This window comes from Centrocercus urophasianus, unplaced genomic scaffold (assembly GCF_019232065.1).
Source record: "Centrocercus urophasianus isolate 14NV4802_14NV808 unplaced genomic scaffold, USGS_Curo_1.0 seq_11, whole genome shotgun sequence".
Classification (NCBI taxonomy): domain Eukaryota; kingdom Metazoa; phylum Chordata; class Aves; order Galliformes; family Phasianidae; genus Centrocercus; species Centrocercus urophasianus.
Window position 1 is genome coordinate 26,627,338 of NW_024884253.1, and position 17,293 is coordinate 26,644,630.

Below are 17,293 nucleotides of genomic sequence, written 5' to 3' on the forward strand. Positions count from 1 at the left end.
TCTATGTTACTGTGGACATTATATAGACAAGATAATAAGGATTTCAAAATTGAGTCTAACATCTTTGGAAGAACTTTGAAAGTCAGAGATTTTAATAAAAATAATGAGAATGAGTTAAAAAACGACATTAGTTAGTCTGGGGTATTTCAAATAAAGAAGGAAAAACTTTTTCTAAAAGTATTTTTCTTTGAAATTGATTCTAAATTCAAAGTAACAGGAGATAATGTATATTCTCTGATATATTCTCATAGCATGGCATAATTGAGCTATGTTCAGAGTTGTGAAAATTTCTTCTTTTTTTTTTTTACCTAGGAGGAAGCATTTGTTGATACTGTCCATCACTGGAACATCAAGCTCTACAGAGACTTTTAAGGTAATTATTTATCTGATTCCCTTTTGTTCCCTGTGGTGGTCAGCTTGGCTTTAGTTCGGCTTTATGACGACGCCCTCGATTTATGAACAATGTGATGTTAAGGATTGACATTGGGTAGCAGCAATATTATACGTAGATTTTACAGAAGCCTTTGCTTATAGTTGCATGAGCCATGATTTGCTGAGTGTTTGTGTATAAAATAAAGACATGATACATTCTGAAAATACAGTTGTTTCTACGTCTTAAGAAGCAGTATTACCATTTTCAGCCAAAAGACTTGAAATCAACTGGATATGTTTTTGATATGCTTATTTAAAAAGCCTTTCCTTATCTCTCATCTCCTGCCCTGGTGCTGGGTGATTTGGTTGGTAGGTCTCTTTTGCAAGAGCAAACCAATGGCTGCCTATCAGAGTCTGTCATCTTTGCTTACTTTACCAAGTTCTTAAAAGCTGCTTCTGCTGCTGTGAGTACTGTAGATGCTGCAGATCTGTACATTGTGTTTGCTTGTTTCAAAGCCTTTCTGAAAGCATAGCTAATGAGGTCTCCATGATACGGACAGAAAATAAATAACAAAATAGACAGCTGGGAGTCGTATTTTCTTTTTTTTATTGAATTGAATTTGCAATGCTATCCCACTACAGAGGATATGAAGAAGAGTGCTATGGTTATGAAGTTGCCCTGGGAATGCAATCTGCAGATCATATCTTGCACCTTTGCATGGGGAGCAGTGAGTTCAGGTCTTCAGTATGTAGGCTGGTGCTGCTTTACATTCATTTACTGAAGGTCTGATGAGACTTGAGCAACATCACATTTATACTGGATTGCAGTTTAAATAATTAAGGACTCCCAACAATTAGCAGATTTGAATTTTTCAAAAACTACAGTTGTTTTTTATTCTTGGTATCTCAGACCTTGTTGTGTGGCTGTTTCTAGGAAGTTGTTATGGTACTGGACCAAAGATACATCCAGTGGCAGTAGGGCTAAACTGCTTTTCATTCTTTATAATGACAAGGTCACAAATAGATCTTCAGAGTATTAGCTGTTTTCCTTACCTTGGCAATCATTTGCTCTTTCCCAATTATTTATTTATTTATTTACTTATTATTTTTTTGAGCTGAACTGAATTCAGCGCAAACAAAAACATTTTATTTTGGGCAGAGGACAGACAGCTGCTTAGCGACTTGTGCACTCATCATTTGTCTGTGAATTATCTCCTTTCATAGAAAACTCTTTTCTTGGTGATGGTGGGTTGTTGACATTTTCTAAGCTAGTGATTGTAAATCCTGACATTAGCTATTTTGACTTTATCAGCCAGTCAGCTGACTGATCCCTCGTATTTGCAGTTTGAGGGGTTTTTCCCAAGCAGTTGTATTAGAGCAGACCAGTAACGAAGGGGCATTCAGTTCTTTCTGTATATGAATTGTTGACTTGTGCAGTTTATTTAGTTGTATGTAATGCACTCTGTGGCTCAGTTCAGAACTGCTTTGTACACTGCAAGTCCTTTTCTTAGCACAATGGTAACCTTGAAACTTTCAAGGGAATCAGTTCTATTCTAAGGCATACCAAGCAGGTGTTCCTCACTTACAGCATGTTGATGAGATCGCAAGCGAAAAACTTTAGAAGTAATCATATTGTGTTGGCTGACTGTGTGTGTGTTCCTAGCTTTTCCTAAAAGGAAGTTCAGTCTGGAGAAGAGAAGACTGAGAGGTGTTACCACAATGGTTATAAACATCTGAAGTGCAGGAATCAAATCATAGAATCATTAACGTTGGAAAAGACGTCTAAAATCATCTAGTCCAACTGTCCACCTACCATCAGTATTACCCGTGTCCTTAAGTACTACATTTACCCTTCTCTTAAACACCTCTAGGGATGGTGACTCTACCACCTCCTCAGGCAGCGTGTTCCAATGCCGACCACTCCTTCTGAAAAGAAATTTCTCCTAATGTCCAACCTGAACTTGCCCTGATGCAGCTTGAGGCCATTTTCTCTTGTCCTGTCTCTGTTGCCTGAAAGAAGAGGCTGAACCCTACCTTGCCACTGCCTCCTTTCAGTTGTAGAGGGTGATAAGGTCTCCCCTGAGCCTCTTCTCCAGACTAAGCAACCCCAGCTCCTTCAGCCACTCTTCATTAGACTTGTGCTCCAGAACCCTCACAGCTTCATTGCCCTTCTCTGGAGACGCTCCAGGGCCTCAGTGTCTTTACTATAGCAAGGAGCCCAATACTGAACACAGTACTCAAGGCGCAGCCACGCCAGAGCTGGGGAGAAACTCCTCCCTGCTCCTACTGACTACGGTATTTCTGATGCAAGCCAGGATGCTGCTGGCTTTTTTGGCCACCTGGGCATGCTGCTAGGCTCGCGTTCAGCCAGGCGTTGTCGAACCCCTTCCATACAGTTTCCAGCCACTCTGCCTCAAGCCTGTAGGCGCAGAGTGGCTAGAAAAAAGCCTCTCTCAAAGTGCAGTACCTAACACTTGGTCTCATGCAGTCAGCCTCAGCCCATTGATCCAATCTGCCCAGGTCTCTGTGTAGGGTCTTCCTACCCTCAGACACATTGACACCACCCCCCAGCTTGATATAATCTGCAAACTTAGTTAGGGTGCTCTCAATTCCTGCATGCAAATCCTCAATAAAGATATTAAACAGACTGGGCCCCAATACCAACCCCTGAGGACCAAACACCGGTCTTCAGCTGGATTTAACTCCATTCACCAACACACTCTGGGCCTGGCTCTCCAGCCACTTGATTACTCAGCAAACAGTGTACTTGTCCAAGCCATGGGCTGCCATCTTCTCCAGGAAGATGGATGAGGCCAGGCTCTTTTCAGAGGTGTGCAGCAACAGGATAAAGGGCAATAAACAAACTGGAATACAGGAAGTTCCATATGAACATGAGGAAGAAGTAATTTACTGTGGGGTGACAGAGCAGTGGAACAGGCTGCCCAGAGAGGTTGTGAAGTCTCCTTCTCTGGAGACAATCAAGATCTGCCTGGACACTGCCCTGTGCAACCTACTATAGGCAACTTGCTTTAGGAAGGGATTTAGACTTGGTGATCTCCAGAGGTCCCATCCAACTCCTATGATTCTGTGATTTGTTCAGAAAAATTAATGGCTCTACTGATTTTGGAAAGCAGAAGCTGAGAGCACACTCAGTTACCACAGCTTGTCTGACTAGATACCTCCAAAGCTACAGTGAATGAGTTCGTATGAATATACTCGCTTTTTTTTTTACTATCCACACATAGTGCAGAGATGCTTCAGTCCAGATCTTGTGCACACATGAAGTACATAAATATAATTGGTGTATAATTGATGGAGGCATTGCTTTTTGGTAGTAACTTTCTTTAAAAAGAACATAGAAATCAACAAACTTCACCAGGCATCTTTTTTAAAGATAAAATCCATATGAAATGAGTTTAGTATCACACATGCTTCTGGTGCCTTTGGAAGCCAAAGGTTTGTGATAGTTGTCTTTAATCTCCCAAAGATGAAGCCTTGTAGTTCTGAATTTCTATTCTCAACAATACTCAAACCTGGAAATGAAACACCTCTGCAAGGTTGAGGGGGTTTTCTTTCTGTTTCCTATTGAATCACTCATCATTTTGGAAATTTCTGTTTGCAATAAGAGTGGGTTGATGTTTCTAAAGGACCTGGATATGCTGAGCTTGCACAGGAAATTGGGAATTGTGAGCAACTTATCATGCACTGTAATACTCTATCAGTATTAGAAAGCCAGACAGCATAATCAGAGCAGAGCTGTAGGTCCAGTGATATTTTTTCCTTTTTCCTCAGTGCAAAAAAGTTGGGGATGTCGGAGCTGAAAGGAAGGATTGATGTTGGTGAGATTTAGGGTCTTTTAAAAATCTGGATTTATTTCTGTCTCACACCACCCAGAAACAGCTGTTTGGCCTTGAGTGAGGCTGAGCGGTGAAGACAGGATCCTTTCAGCAAGCTGCTGCTGGAGGAATAGCAGCAAACTGCGCCCTGGTCACGGGGGATTTTTGACTATGTAAAAACCAACCAACCAACTCCAGTCACATGGCAGCTGTGGTTTGGAGGGTGGCTGAAGGGTGTTCAGGAAGTGAGGAAGTCAAATGATAAAGGAGGTGGGTGAGCGGGGGACTTCTTTCAAATCTTCACTCCACAGAGGAGCTCTCGCAGTGTGAAAGCACGCCTCAAGGTGCCTCAGTGCCTGGGCGGAACAGTCTGGGTATTTTGCTGGTGTTCTTCCCCTGGGTGGTTGTGTGTCTGGCACACCAAGCTGGGGAGATTACAGGCAGTATTCTCCCACTGACATTACGGTGTCAGTTGTAGTAAGCATCACTATTCATTCAATATGTCATAAAAGCATTTTTGGACAATTTCTGTCATGCTGTATTTTACATATAATCACGTATCAGAGCTTCCTCTCCATGTCTTTAGCATTTCACTTCTTCCGATTTGTTAAAACAGGTGATCTGTGTCTGTGTTGATGCTGATGGGCTCCCCCCATGCTAGCGTGCAGTGTGAGCCTCGGAACACCTCAGCTGCAGCTTCTGCATGTCTGTACATTTCTTTCCCCAAGATAATCAGGCTTCCTTCTGCTTTCTTTAGATAGCATTTCCAGATGGTCAGCTCTCCTGGATGAGTAACTGCCCCAGGCCAGCTGCAGCTCCTCGGCCTAAAAGGGTCATCAATATGTAAAGTTTGTGCTTTTCATTATGTGTATGTAGCAGGAGGAGCCACTTTGTCAGCGTGCTCTCAGGGGGAGGATCTGCATTTAAAGGTTCTGCATATCGGCAGGGGAGAAATGCCTTTTGAAGGATATGTCCCTGGGCTGGACATCAGTGGCTTGGAGTCAGTGTCTCGAAAGTCGGTCATGAGTCTTGCCTCTACTTCTTCCTTCTCTTCCTCTGGAGCTGTTTTGAGCTGTGGAGTATGTAAAGGAGTTAAAGACCCTGCCTTGTGACAGTAGGTACGTAAGGTTGTCTTTTTTTGATCTGCATTGAAAAGGCAAAGTGGTCCAGATGTCCTGTAAGGGATTTGAATCACTGGGGCTATGGTGGTGGATGCCAGAGCCACAACTTGAGCTGGGTGTGGAAACAGGCTTGCATTACAGGAATGGCCAGTGCAATTACAGAGCTGCATGAGTTTCACATTTGATCCCAGGTCTGCTGCAAAAATATGAAGTGTTTGTGGAAGAAGATATTTTAAAAATAAAACTAAGGCAGTGATAGTAGCAGACAGCTTTATTACACAGATGTATACCAGAACTGCTCCAAGTGGAACAGAGTAAAAGATTAGTTGCTGCTGTATCTCTGCCACATGAGTATTAGAAATTTGTAGATAAGTAATAACCAAACAGTTGGCAATCAGAGAATCTATTTGCATTTTAAGAGGGCAATATTCTTCTTCTTCAAATAGGATGCACGGTGAAATAGCATCAGAAAGTGTTTCTTAATGACACTTCTCTAAGCTCAGTTTACAGAGGATTTGTTTTGTTATTAAAATTACTCTACATATTTGAGACAGATTTCAGCTCAACAACTGCCTAACACATGCTAGACACATATTGATTTTTTTGTCTCAGACCAACGTTTCCCCTGGGCATGGTATTATTTATTCATAAAGCAGAAATGATGTCTGACAGGCAGTTAGAAGGGTGTATATCTCTAGCCCAGAAACAATGTGCAAAGCTTTGCAAGGACCCCAAGAAATCAATGTGCTGATGCTGAAGAAGCAGCCTTTTAATTCTGAGCACACATTCTCACAATCTTTCAGTGCGGGAAAGGAAATTTGAATAACAAATAGTTACTATTAAAACTGCAGGCCTAAATTTTCATTCATCTTTATTCCAGTTACCCGAGCCAAGGTGGAAGGAGAAGGCAGATAGCCAAGCCCAGACACCTCTAAGCCATAAAGCAGGCTTGCTGCTCTCCCAGTTTGCATGTTTGTATATAGAATCCTGTTACCAATACAGATTTTAAACTCAAGCATTGTTTGGAGAGTCAGAACTTCCAAAACGTGTGTGATTTATAAGCACTTATTCTAATTGAATATTAAATTGATGTCTATACGGCTGATTAAAATAATGAATAACTGGTCTATTTGTAATGTCAGCTGAAACATTTTGGTTAAGCTGATCATTGGGATCGACCTGTTGGAAAAAAATAGGGAAAAGGAGATTTGTTCTGATGTTGTTCATTCAGAGTTAGATCACAGCACGAGTAGTATTTGGTGGTAGAAAATGTATTTTCAAAAAATGTTTTGTCTACCTAATAAATCAAGCTCAGGAGGTTCTTAAGTAGTATATTTAAAGTGAGATAGGTGTCTGAATATCTTGTCAAATCAGGACATTTTAGAATCTGCTTGTTTTTACTTAAACCATAAACAATTCAGTAGAAGAAGTAACATCATATAATTAAATATTTCATCATCACATGTAAGCACAAGAGAGCTTAACTACTTCATTTGTTCTGACGTTCTTTGACTTTCCAGTACTTGGCCTTGAACCTGAATGTAGCTCGATGTATTTAGGAGTTTTGAAATTTGCTTTGTGTATTTGGAGGCAACAAAACAACAAAAGCCCCTCCTCTCCGTTCAGTGGGCATGAAAGTTCCTGTCTCGGTTAATTAAAAAAAAGTGGTGTTATTTAAACTGAAACCAAGTTAAAATTCTGAAGCTAAGAAATTAACATGTGTTCCTTAAATCGATTTGCAGACCACCTTATAGTGGTAGGGGAGGCTTTGACCTCTTCAATCCCAAAGCATCACAATAAATGCAATTTTAAATCATTCAACTGGGACGGCGTAATCTCTGTCCACTCAGGGCATGTGGAAGTACCTGAAGCGTGCACACTTATTTGTTTTTCTCCAGGAAGTGATGTGGTCTTAAGAAAGAATGAGAACAGAATACCATTGAGGTATCTTCTAGGAAGTCAAATGGCTGAACTTTCGTAGCTTTGAAGACAATACCAGGAAAACACTGAAGTGTTTTCATGTGATCCTTTTGTGGATTTGAAAATCTTGTTTCATTTGGTTTGATCTGAAGAAAGCATGATGAAAATGACATTTATGTGGGCTCTTGTACATGCTGCAGTGGACACAGTTTTTATGGTTGCTATCTGATGAAAACACAGTCATTTGATTTACTCTTGCCAGTACCTCTGAATGCTGCCGTTAACTTGCAAGACTGACTGTGTATTTACAAGCAGACTTCAAATAACAAATTTACTGCACAGCGTTACGAATATCTGAATGTTAAGTAGCAACTTTAAATGTCAGTTTTCCAAACTGTTAAGCTGGAGATGTAATAATAATTCTTTTAATCTATTTAGATATATGGGAGGCGGTCAGTTAATAAGGTTTGTTCATCTGATGCTCAGTGCATCTCTCTGCCTCTCTGAACTCTATTTTCTTAATTTAGTTCTGTCATTACTGTTGTCAGGAACATAATTCTTTGCTTTTGACAGCAGAAGAATGCACAGCCCCAGATAAAGCACTGCAACATGAATGCACACATTTTCTGCTTCACCAGCCTGGAGTGCTCTTCAGGACATTCAGCTGGAGGATGTCTGCACCAGACCTGGTCACTCCAGCTCTCCCCCTTGTCAGTGAAAGGAAGTAGTGGCATTTAGGACATGGTTCATTTAACCTATTTAGGAAGCTTATTTTACTGTACAATAAGATGCATCCTACAGGAACCTTCCGAGGTGCTGCAGTCCAAGGGGAGCTTGGGTACCCAGTTATGGGATGGAATTCAGTGCCAGGCTGAGGCAGGCATGTTGAGTTATTTATGAGCAGGCAGGTCCTCGTGGAAACACAGCATCCCCATTTTGAGTTGGTGTAGTTGTAAAGCAATGCCTCTCTCTCCCTGAGCTATTTGCTGTTGCCTGCTGTGCTTCATCACCCAGCATGGGTGACAGACCAGGCACGATTTTCTTGGTATCATCATGATGGTTCTCAGTGTGCTCTTCCAGCATTCAGAAATGCAGTACAATGGTATGCTAGCAAATTAGAGTGTTACCTACCAACTTTCCTTCCAGTGTTGATGCTTACTAAATTTTAGAAGAGTGCTAAGCAAAAAAAATTAAAGGTAATCCATATGTTAAACACACTTTGTTGGTAAAGTTTATCTGATTACAGTACAGTGAAAAGAGTTCACTTGGTTTTACGATGTGTTCCTAAGATGGCTTTCATCTGATGCTTTGTTGGAACTTCAGATGAGAAGTGCTTGATTTATGAATTTTTTAACAGTAGTTTCCAAATGGAAATAAGATTTCTTCTTCATTTTTCTATTTATATCTTTTCTTTTTTCCTGAACAGTAATTTATGGAACCTCTACACATTTTTATTGAAACACATTGCTTCAAGCAAACCAACAGATGTTTCGGGAGGTTTAGTAAGAGCACATCAGAGGTCATCCATCTCAAAGGTCAATTGCGTAAAAGGCAGCACTGCTGCTGAGATTGTCACGTCAAGAAAGACGAAAGTGTTTTAAGACTCAGTTTTATTATTCAGCTCAGACTGATCTCAGATTCCAGTGCTCTATTAACTTGCATGATGGCTGAGCTAAGGAGACAACAGAAAAAATTCCATCTGGAATATTTTCAAACAAAATTAAATAGCAGGTAGTATAAATGTAAATAAATTTATCAAAGGCCAAAATAGTCCTAGAGCACAGCAGTTTCTGGCTGTTACAAACAGGTCTTATAGGAGTTATTAAAAGATGAAAACTCACAAAAATGAACAACATAGCTAAGGGTATCCCAGGCTTAAAAAATCAACTGTGAAAGGTACTGAGGCATGTTTCTTCCTCCAGAGATGCTGGTGGGCTGAGATGTTTGAGTCAGCCATGGGGATGCCTGTGGTCATTAGATGATGCCTCACTCCACTGCCAAGCATGGTCCACATAAAGCCTGTGTAGCTCTTACCTTATTCAAACCTGATTTAAAATACAATTAATTTTTTTTGTGAGCATTTCTGTAATATTTATCACTCTCTCTTACAGTAGTGATAGTAAGAGGCAGCCTGTTTTAATATCCAGAGCTCAGCTGGCTCATCCATCCATGCATCCCTCCAGTTCACCTGTCATACTAGCTTCAGCACTGACCAAGTATTCAAACCAGCATCCATGTTTTACTCTTTGTTGTTAGTAAGTTAAGAATAAGCTCTGGGCAAACATCAATGCACTTAGCTTCATTTTCTCCTTTTAATTCCCTTCTTAATATCTCCTCTGCCATAATCCCTGGAGGAAAGAAAAAAACAATTGGTTAGTGCTGTGTTACAACCACTGTCTCTTTGTCAACCGTCCATATCCATTTATTATCCTTCACTTTATGTTTGAATGTGACCCTCAGAGACAAGAACCATCTTTTTCTTCCTTGTAAGCACAGCTTCCAGTGTGCCTGTGTACTGGCCCGTGACTCCTAGAGGCTACTATAACCTAAAGAAGAGAAAATAATTGTGATGGCTCAGTGCTTCACAACTTCCATGAGCTTTTTTACAGCACCATGTGAGGAAAAGGAATGCTATTATCATGCAGCAAATGTGACAAATGAAGACGTATGTCCTTAATAAAGAATGTTCCTAAAATATTTCTATAAATTTTGTATGTCTGAAGTACAGTTTTTGGTTGTTTTGTTTGTTTGTTTGTTTGTTTGTTTGTTTCCGGAGGACTTACGGCTTTTTTCTGTATTCAATATCAGATCTCACAAGTTAGATCCTACACTGCTTCCATTTGCAGATGTGTGTTCAGTGCTGCTGCAGATCAGGGGCTTGGGAAGTAGGAGGGCTGAGTATAGACAGGAGATATGCCTAGCAGGTGGGGGCACTGGGGTGCACCAGACATAGAGAGGTGGCAAATAACAATAATTCAAAAATATTAAAGAAAAAAATTATGTAAAATACCTTACTGCTAATCCTTAGTACTTAAATCTAACTTCTATATCTTTTTTTTTTTTCATTTCAATGAATGTTATGTTAATTGAAATAGCACATTTAGTCAACAAATGTTTATTGAGAGACAATAGCCTTCCTGTAGATTGCATATCCTATAAAAGTCTCTACTATGCTGTTAAAAGCATTTGTTTCCTTTTATTGAAATGTAGAGCCCACACACAGTACATGCCAGTGCAGGGTGGGGGATCACATTGTAGTTACCATTTAGTGTAGGAATATTGCTGTTACCATTTAACCTATTTTCGTTGGTAGATCTGTGTTGACCTCTTGTTATACAGAATCTTGTGGTGTTCTTTTTTCCTTTTTTGAAATCATGCTAAATCTAAAAGTATGGATTTTTTGGTGTGCTTGAACATCATCATCTTAAATGTCACTGTGTGACACTTTGAGACGAGCAGGCTATCCCAAAGAGATAGGTTCCTTTTCAGCAGTGTTCACACTTCCTGATGTCTTCAGACAAGCTGTTGCTTTCTCTCTGTAAAGAAAGTACTCTTCTAGCTCTGGGTACTTTGAATTTTTGATATCTAGAATGTCTCATCTTTTCAGGATAGAAAACGGGAATGTGACAGGCTGAGTCACTGGGTGATAGTGGATTCATGTTGCTTGCATATGCTGCCAGGAAACTTAGTAAGTAGGAGAAATACATAAGCATTACTTCCCATGTGCCCACTGTTTGTCACATTGCATGTCTTCTGAGTGTGCAGAATGTCTGCTTTGTCTGCAGGTATGCGAGTAATGTATTTTAATTGGCATTTGAGCAAACAAATATGGGGCTACTCCTGAAAGGTGAGAACGCATTACTGGAGTGAAAGAGGTTGAGGGGTGAAAATTCAAGATACAGAAAGCTCTATCTCTAAAATATATTTCTTGCTTGTTGAGGAAGTCATGCAATGGATCTAGAAATATAAATCATTTAAAACCATGAAATTAGAAGTCGTAGTTCAGGCTTTTCCAAACTGAATTCAAATAAACTTCAAAGAAGGTCCCTAAGACATAGTAAAGAGAGTTTATTCTTTTTCCTCTTGAGAATCTGTACTGGACGTTCATGTTCTTGTGGTTTAACATGGCAGATGTCTAAGCACCACACAGTCATTTGCTCACCTCCCTTCTCAGTGGGGTGGGGGAGAGAATTGGGGGAAAAAAACGAAGTAGAACTCATGGATGGGGATAAAAACTGTCTACTAAGACAGAAAAGGAAGAGAAAGTGCATCATCATAGTTACAAAAATAAATGTATACATGTTTGGTTTTGTATTTATGTATATAAAATAAGTGATGCACAAGCAATTGCTTACCACCCACCGAGCAATGCCCAGCCAGTCCCCAAGGAGCAGCTGCGTGCCTGGCCAGCTCCCCACAGTTTTTAAAGATTTTTTCACATGCAGACATGTGGTATGAAATATCCCTTTGGCCAGCGTAGGTCAGCTGTCCTGGCTCTATCCCCTCCCCCAACTCCTTGTACCCCCTAGACCCTCTGCTGGCAGGACAGTACAAGAATCCGAAAAATTAGTGTGTCCTTGGCTCTTTACAGCACTGCTCAGTAGCAACTAAAACATCAGTGTGTTATCAGAATTGTTTTTCTCCTACAGCCTAAACATAGCATCGTACTAGACACTATGAAGTGATATTTCCTTCATAAGAAACACCCTGGCTGAATCTGGGACATATATAGAGAGCTGAAGAGAAGTTCAGTGCCAGCAGTACTCCACCTTGAGGATCCTCACCCACCACCTTGGAGGATTTGCCTCTCTGCAGATGCTGTCAGCACAGCTGCCCATTACAATGGTGTGGGTCCCAGCCAGGCTCAGACCGTTCAAGCAACCATCTGATTGTACCGACCCTTTCTGTAGTGACTTGACCTCCTAGTTATGTTCAGTTCTATGACTAAAATTTCCTATGTCTAGTACATTACATAACTATTACTTGGGATTTTAGATTGACTAATGGTTGATGAGTTTGATCAGTTTAATAACCATATGTTTCTTCTCTAGTTTTTCTAAGGAAAATGTTTAGCACTGTCTACCCTTGACACCACCAGAAGTTGGTGTGGGCTTGGGCTTTCAGCCTTAGCTCTGCATTTTCTTTTATCTGTATATTAAGAGATTCTGTCTTTTCTGAAGCCATCAAAACTTCTTGACTTACTTTGCGGCCATCCATTGAACAAAGCAAGCTGCAAACATAGCATTATATCAACTTTCTTCAGACCTACTGATGGATACTTTTTAGAGCTTATGAAGCTGTAGTCTGGAGCTTGCTTTGAGGTAGCTGGAAAAGATGATAGGAAGAATCAGTCCTTATCAATATATCATCACTATATTTGCTATTTTGAGGCCTGTTAAGCATACCTTTGCATATTATTGCCTTAAAGCTTTTAATATTCTTGCACTGCTGAGCTACATTTTCAGTGCTTATTCATTGGCATATACTGTTGGCTAATATTCCTGCAATCCATGTTAGGCAGAAATCCCCCTCAAATTAAATGGGTTTTTTTGCCTGACATTGTCTTTCATTCTAAATAAATTAGCAATAATAGACTTGAACTATAAATTATTTTTTACTCTGGGCAGCTTCCCTAATAATTACCTTCCACTAATAAATACTTCACTACATCTGTGAGATAACGAGAGGTTTTTTTTCTAATTCTTGAAACTCAGAAAACTTAAAACTTTTATTTCAGGTATGGTTCTGTTGGAAGGGGAGTTTGGTTTGGTTTTATGATAAGAGGAAAAGCAAACTTGTGGGTATAATTATGACACTGCCTTATGAAACTACTGCCTTCTGATATCTGAAACTTGAAGTTCTCACCCACTAAGCTCTTTCTGCACTAGAGGCTGAGGTGGCCAGTTCTAGGAAGGCTGAGTTGCTTTTTTTGTTTTCCAGGTATGCATTAACATTGACAACAGGCTGATTCATGCTAGACTACATTTTTAATATGGATTTAAATCCACCAGGAATCAGGGTAGTGAAACGTGCTGCATGGCAGCTGGCTCAACAGCATTTTTAATCAAGTAATAGATTCCAGCTGGTGGGGAGTCAACTGAGTTCCGAAGCAGATGTGACTTAGTGCAGACCTTCCTCATTTCTTCAATAAAATGCATTAACTTTGCATATTAACCAAATGTGAATGGAGGAGGGGAACTGGAAGAAAGCAAATCTGTAGGTTTGAAAGAAATGAAATGAATCATTAGAACCTCATATATATAACCTTTGTGAATTGCATGCATCAGTACAGGGATGAGCTGCTGGAGAGGAGTTCTGTGAAGGACCTGGGTGTCCTGGTGGACAACAGGTTGTCCATGAGCCAGCAGTGTGCCCTTGTGGTCAAGAGGGCCAATGGCATTCTGGGGTGCATTAAAAAGAGAGTGGCCAGCAGGTCGAGGGAGGTGATCCTTCCCCTCTACTCTGCCCTGGTGAGGCCTCACATGTAGACTACTGTGTCCAGTTCTAGGCTCTCTAGTTCAAAAAAGACAGGGATATCCTAGAAGGAGTCCAGAGGAGGACCACAAAAATCATCAAGGGTCTGGAGCTTCTCCTGTTTGAGGAAAGGCTGAGTAATCTGGGTCTGTTCAGCCTGGGAAAAAGGAGAGTGAGAGGGGATCTGATAAATGTTTATAAATAACTATAGGGAGGCAAATGGGTGAGGCAGGGCTCTTCTCAGTGGTGTGTAGCAGTAAGACGAGGAGTAAAGGACTAAAACTTGAACATAGGAAGTTCCATACAAACATGCGGAAGAATTTCTTTACGGTAAAGGTAATGGAGCACTGGAACTGGTTGCCCAGAGAGGTTGCATGGTCTCCTATGGAGATATTCAAGACCTGTCTGGATGCCTACCAGTGTGACATACTGTAGGGTACCTGCTTTAGCAGGGGATTGGAATCAATGATCTCTTGAGGTCCCTTCCAACCCCTGCGATTCTATGATTCCTGTGACTTATACAAAGAAGAATATGGGGTCTTGCACTCTGTGCAACAAATTAACTTAGACTCTTCATGCACATCCACATACCAGAAAATGATTTCTGGTTTGCATGTGTGCTTACCATTTTAAGACTCATTCTCTATGCTCTGTCCTTGAATACTGCATTTGTTGCACTTTTACTACATATTGCTATCGCTGCCAACAGGAATCATCTCCAAGTCAGTTGTTGGTCTCTGTGCTGTTCTTAACAGGTGAAGCTACTGCACTGTGATTTGAACAGTTAACCCCACTAGCAGCATGTAAGTCTGTGTGGAACTGAATGTTCAGTCCTTTTTCAGTGACATCGTTTTCTCTGCATTCTTTAAAAGTGTAAAGATTTTGATGGAATTCAGATAATGAGGGTTTTGTTGATACGTAGAGCTGAAACAACGTAGTTGTACTTCAAAGCCAAATATAATGGCATTGGAAAGGTTAGTGCCTACTGAAACATGTCAATAGGTGCCACATTTTCAATGGTTTTTCTTGTTATGCTATGTCCCATGATCTAAGCTAAGCACTTAGACAGGACAAGCAAGCCATTCATAACTTGATGCTAGCTGGGTTGCTGTTGAAAGAAACTGCAAATGACACAAAAAGAACATACACTGGCTAAAGCTCTCTGCTTAGAGTTTCAGCCTAGCTGAGATTGTTGTGCTAATTTTCTGTTATTTCATGTCGGTCATCCCTTGTGGAACCAAGACGAAGTTCACTATCACCCCATCTACATCAGTGGGTTTTCGGTGGGAGAAGATATTACAATATCCTGCCCTCAGCTGAGCATGAACCCTTTGACAGCTCCTATCCCTTAGCTGGAGCTGCAGAGGTTTGGTGCTTGCAGTCTGGCCTCAAAGTAGAGGATGAAAAAGCATGTCTGACCTGAGAGGCCTTTTTAGAGCTGAGTGATCCCTGTTCTCAGTCCAGCTGAGGTCACTTGCTTTGATAAGGAGCTGCTGCATGACAGCAGAATCAAATCCTTTCCATTTCGTGCCAAAAGTCTGCTCTGAGGTAAGTTCTCTTTAAAAGAAATCATGTAGTTTTACTTTATCTGTGTGTTCAGAATTTATCTTTAGTAAAATCCTATGGTAGAATACTAAGAAGTAATTCTATGTAGATGGTTGCAATTAGGTTAGCTCTATTAGTCTTTGCTAGCAGGAGAATATTGATTCTGGTGTTCTTGCGCTGCCTTCTGACAGGATGAGTGAAAAACAAAGCTAGAGTGGTTTCATAATTTCAGGAAGTGTCCTGAAAATAAAAATAGATGTTTATATAGCTTCATTTTATTGCCTTTATTACTACCATCATGCTTCCGTGGCCTCTACCCAATTCTGACAATATTACAGTATATATTTGAGATCTTTCATACTCCTCTTGGTTTTGCCAAGTAAGTTTCCTCGTTTCTTGTATAGCTTATTGATGCCACAAGTAAGTTTAAATGGTTCTGAACATAAAAAATGCACAGAAAAAAATAGGAAGTAATCCAAGACATAAAGAAGGAGATACTGATAGGGATTTGAAGTAATAATTAGGCAAGCTTTTATATAGATGCTATTAAGAATTTATATTAGGTTTTCTGTTGTGCATTTATAGTTCAGAGGACTCATGGAAACTTGCTTGTTTTTGTCCATGACTGGTGCAAAACAAACAAACAAATCAGCAAAAATTGTTTTGCTGCAAAATACTAAATTTGAAACTTGCTTTTCTATCACACAAAAGCAAAACCAGACCTTTTGAAAAAAGTAGAAAAATTAACCCAGAGCAGCCAAGTGTATTTTGTCCAGGCACTTCCCTCTTGGCACCAAGAACCCGATTTCCAGTCATGTTTGATGCACCCTGAATTGCACCCACAAATCTTAAGCTACAGCAGGAAATATTTTTAATACCAGCTTTTTCTGAAGGTGACATACTACTGAAAAACACACATATTTTCACTGTTTACAAAACAAACATGATAAATTTAGAGGCAGCTTTTTTAATGTAAACTAATGTAGGTGAGCACTGGATGTGTTCTCATTTTCAGAGGCACGCTATGAGCTAGCAGTCTGTCTTGCTCTTTAAGATATATGCTGATGCCCACTGAGGTTATGATGTCAGTTGAGGTTGCCATGAGGAAATTAAAGATACAGATTGGTCTAAGGCCTTATTGTCTGGAATGGCAATACACTGCTTTTCATTTGGATGCGCTGCATTCCATTCACCACATGCAAAGGTCTGACCAACGATCTGTTGGTTTTAATGAGGTTGTGTCAGATTCACAGGATTCGTTGCAATGAAAGCTGAGAAATGAAGGGCAACACATTACACGTTGGTTTAAGAAAGCAGCAATTTCAGAACTAATTAGCCTATTTATGAAATGGTCTAATATTTTTTTTTAATGATTTGTTCGTTTCTTATAAACAAATACTCATGCTTGTAAATGCTAATTATATGAGCAGAGCCCTTCACTTTGCATGGGCAGAGCTACATTTGTGTTGAAGTGTTTGTTGTATTCGTGCCAAAAAAACAACTGAAAAACCTCATTAAGATCTGATCTTTCAAATGTGCGTGTACTTCACTTGACTGCTCAAATAATGCTGCTTTGGCAGTGTTGATTTCAATACTTTGATCATGAAATACTTCATTTAAGGGGGAAAAAAATTAATACAGCAGTAGTGTTGATCTGTATAAACAGCTGTTAATGAGCACATGTTGCACCCCTCCCTGGAGGCAGAAAACCATGTTTCCTCTCAGTTGGTGAGTGATGCTCACCAAAGATAATTATTGTTTGATACCCATTTTGCTGCTGCTTTCATAGATGAAGATCAAACTTCAGAGTGATGGTTTCTGTATTTCTCAAGTAAAAGGGCTGTGTGCTGCTCTCCAGTGTTCAGGCTTTCCGTCCTGTTTGCCATATGTTAGCTGCAGCAACTTCAGCGCAATCCCCTGAGCTAGTCGAGGGATAACATAAAGACATTCATGGAAATAAACAATTAGTTGACTGTCTTCACAAACAGCAGAAGATAATTTGTGTGCCCAGTGAAAGAGGAATGT

General features: G+C 40.2%; 1 protein-coding gene across 4 annotated transcripts in view; it reads left to right on the forward strand.

The window, feature by feature from the left end:
* PAG1 (phosphoprotein membrane anchor with glycosphingolipid microdomains 1) overlaps nucleotides 1-17,293 on the forward strand; it is a 106,525-nt gene that overhangs the window by 24,978 nt on the left and 64,254 nt on the right. For all 4 annotated transcript variants that reach the window (XM_042839895.1, XM_042839894.1, XM_042839893.1 and 1 more), the window contains one exon: nucleotides 313-373. The gene's annotated coding sequence lies outside the window, so the exon portion shown is untranslated. The remainder of the gene's footprint in view (nucleotides 1-312; nucleotides 374-17,293) is intronic.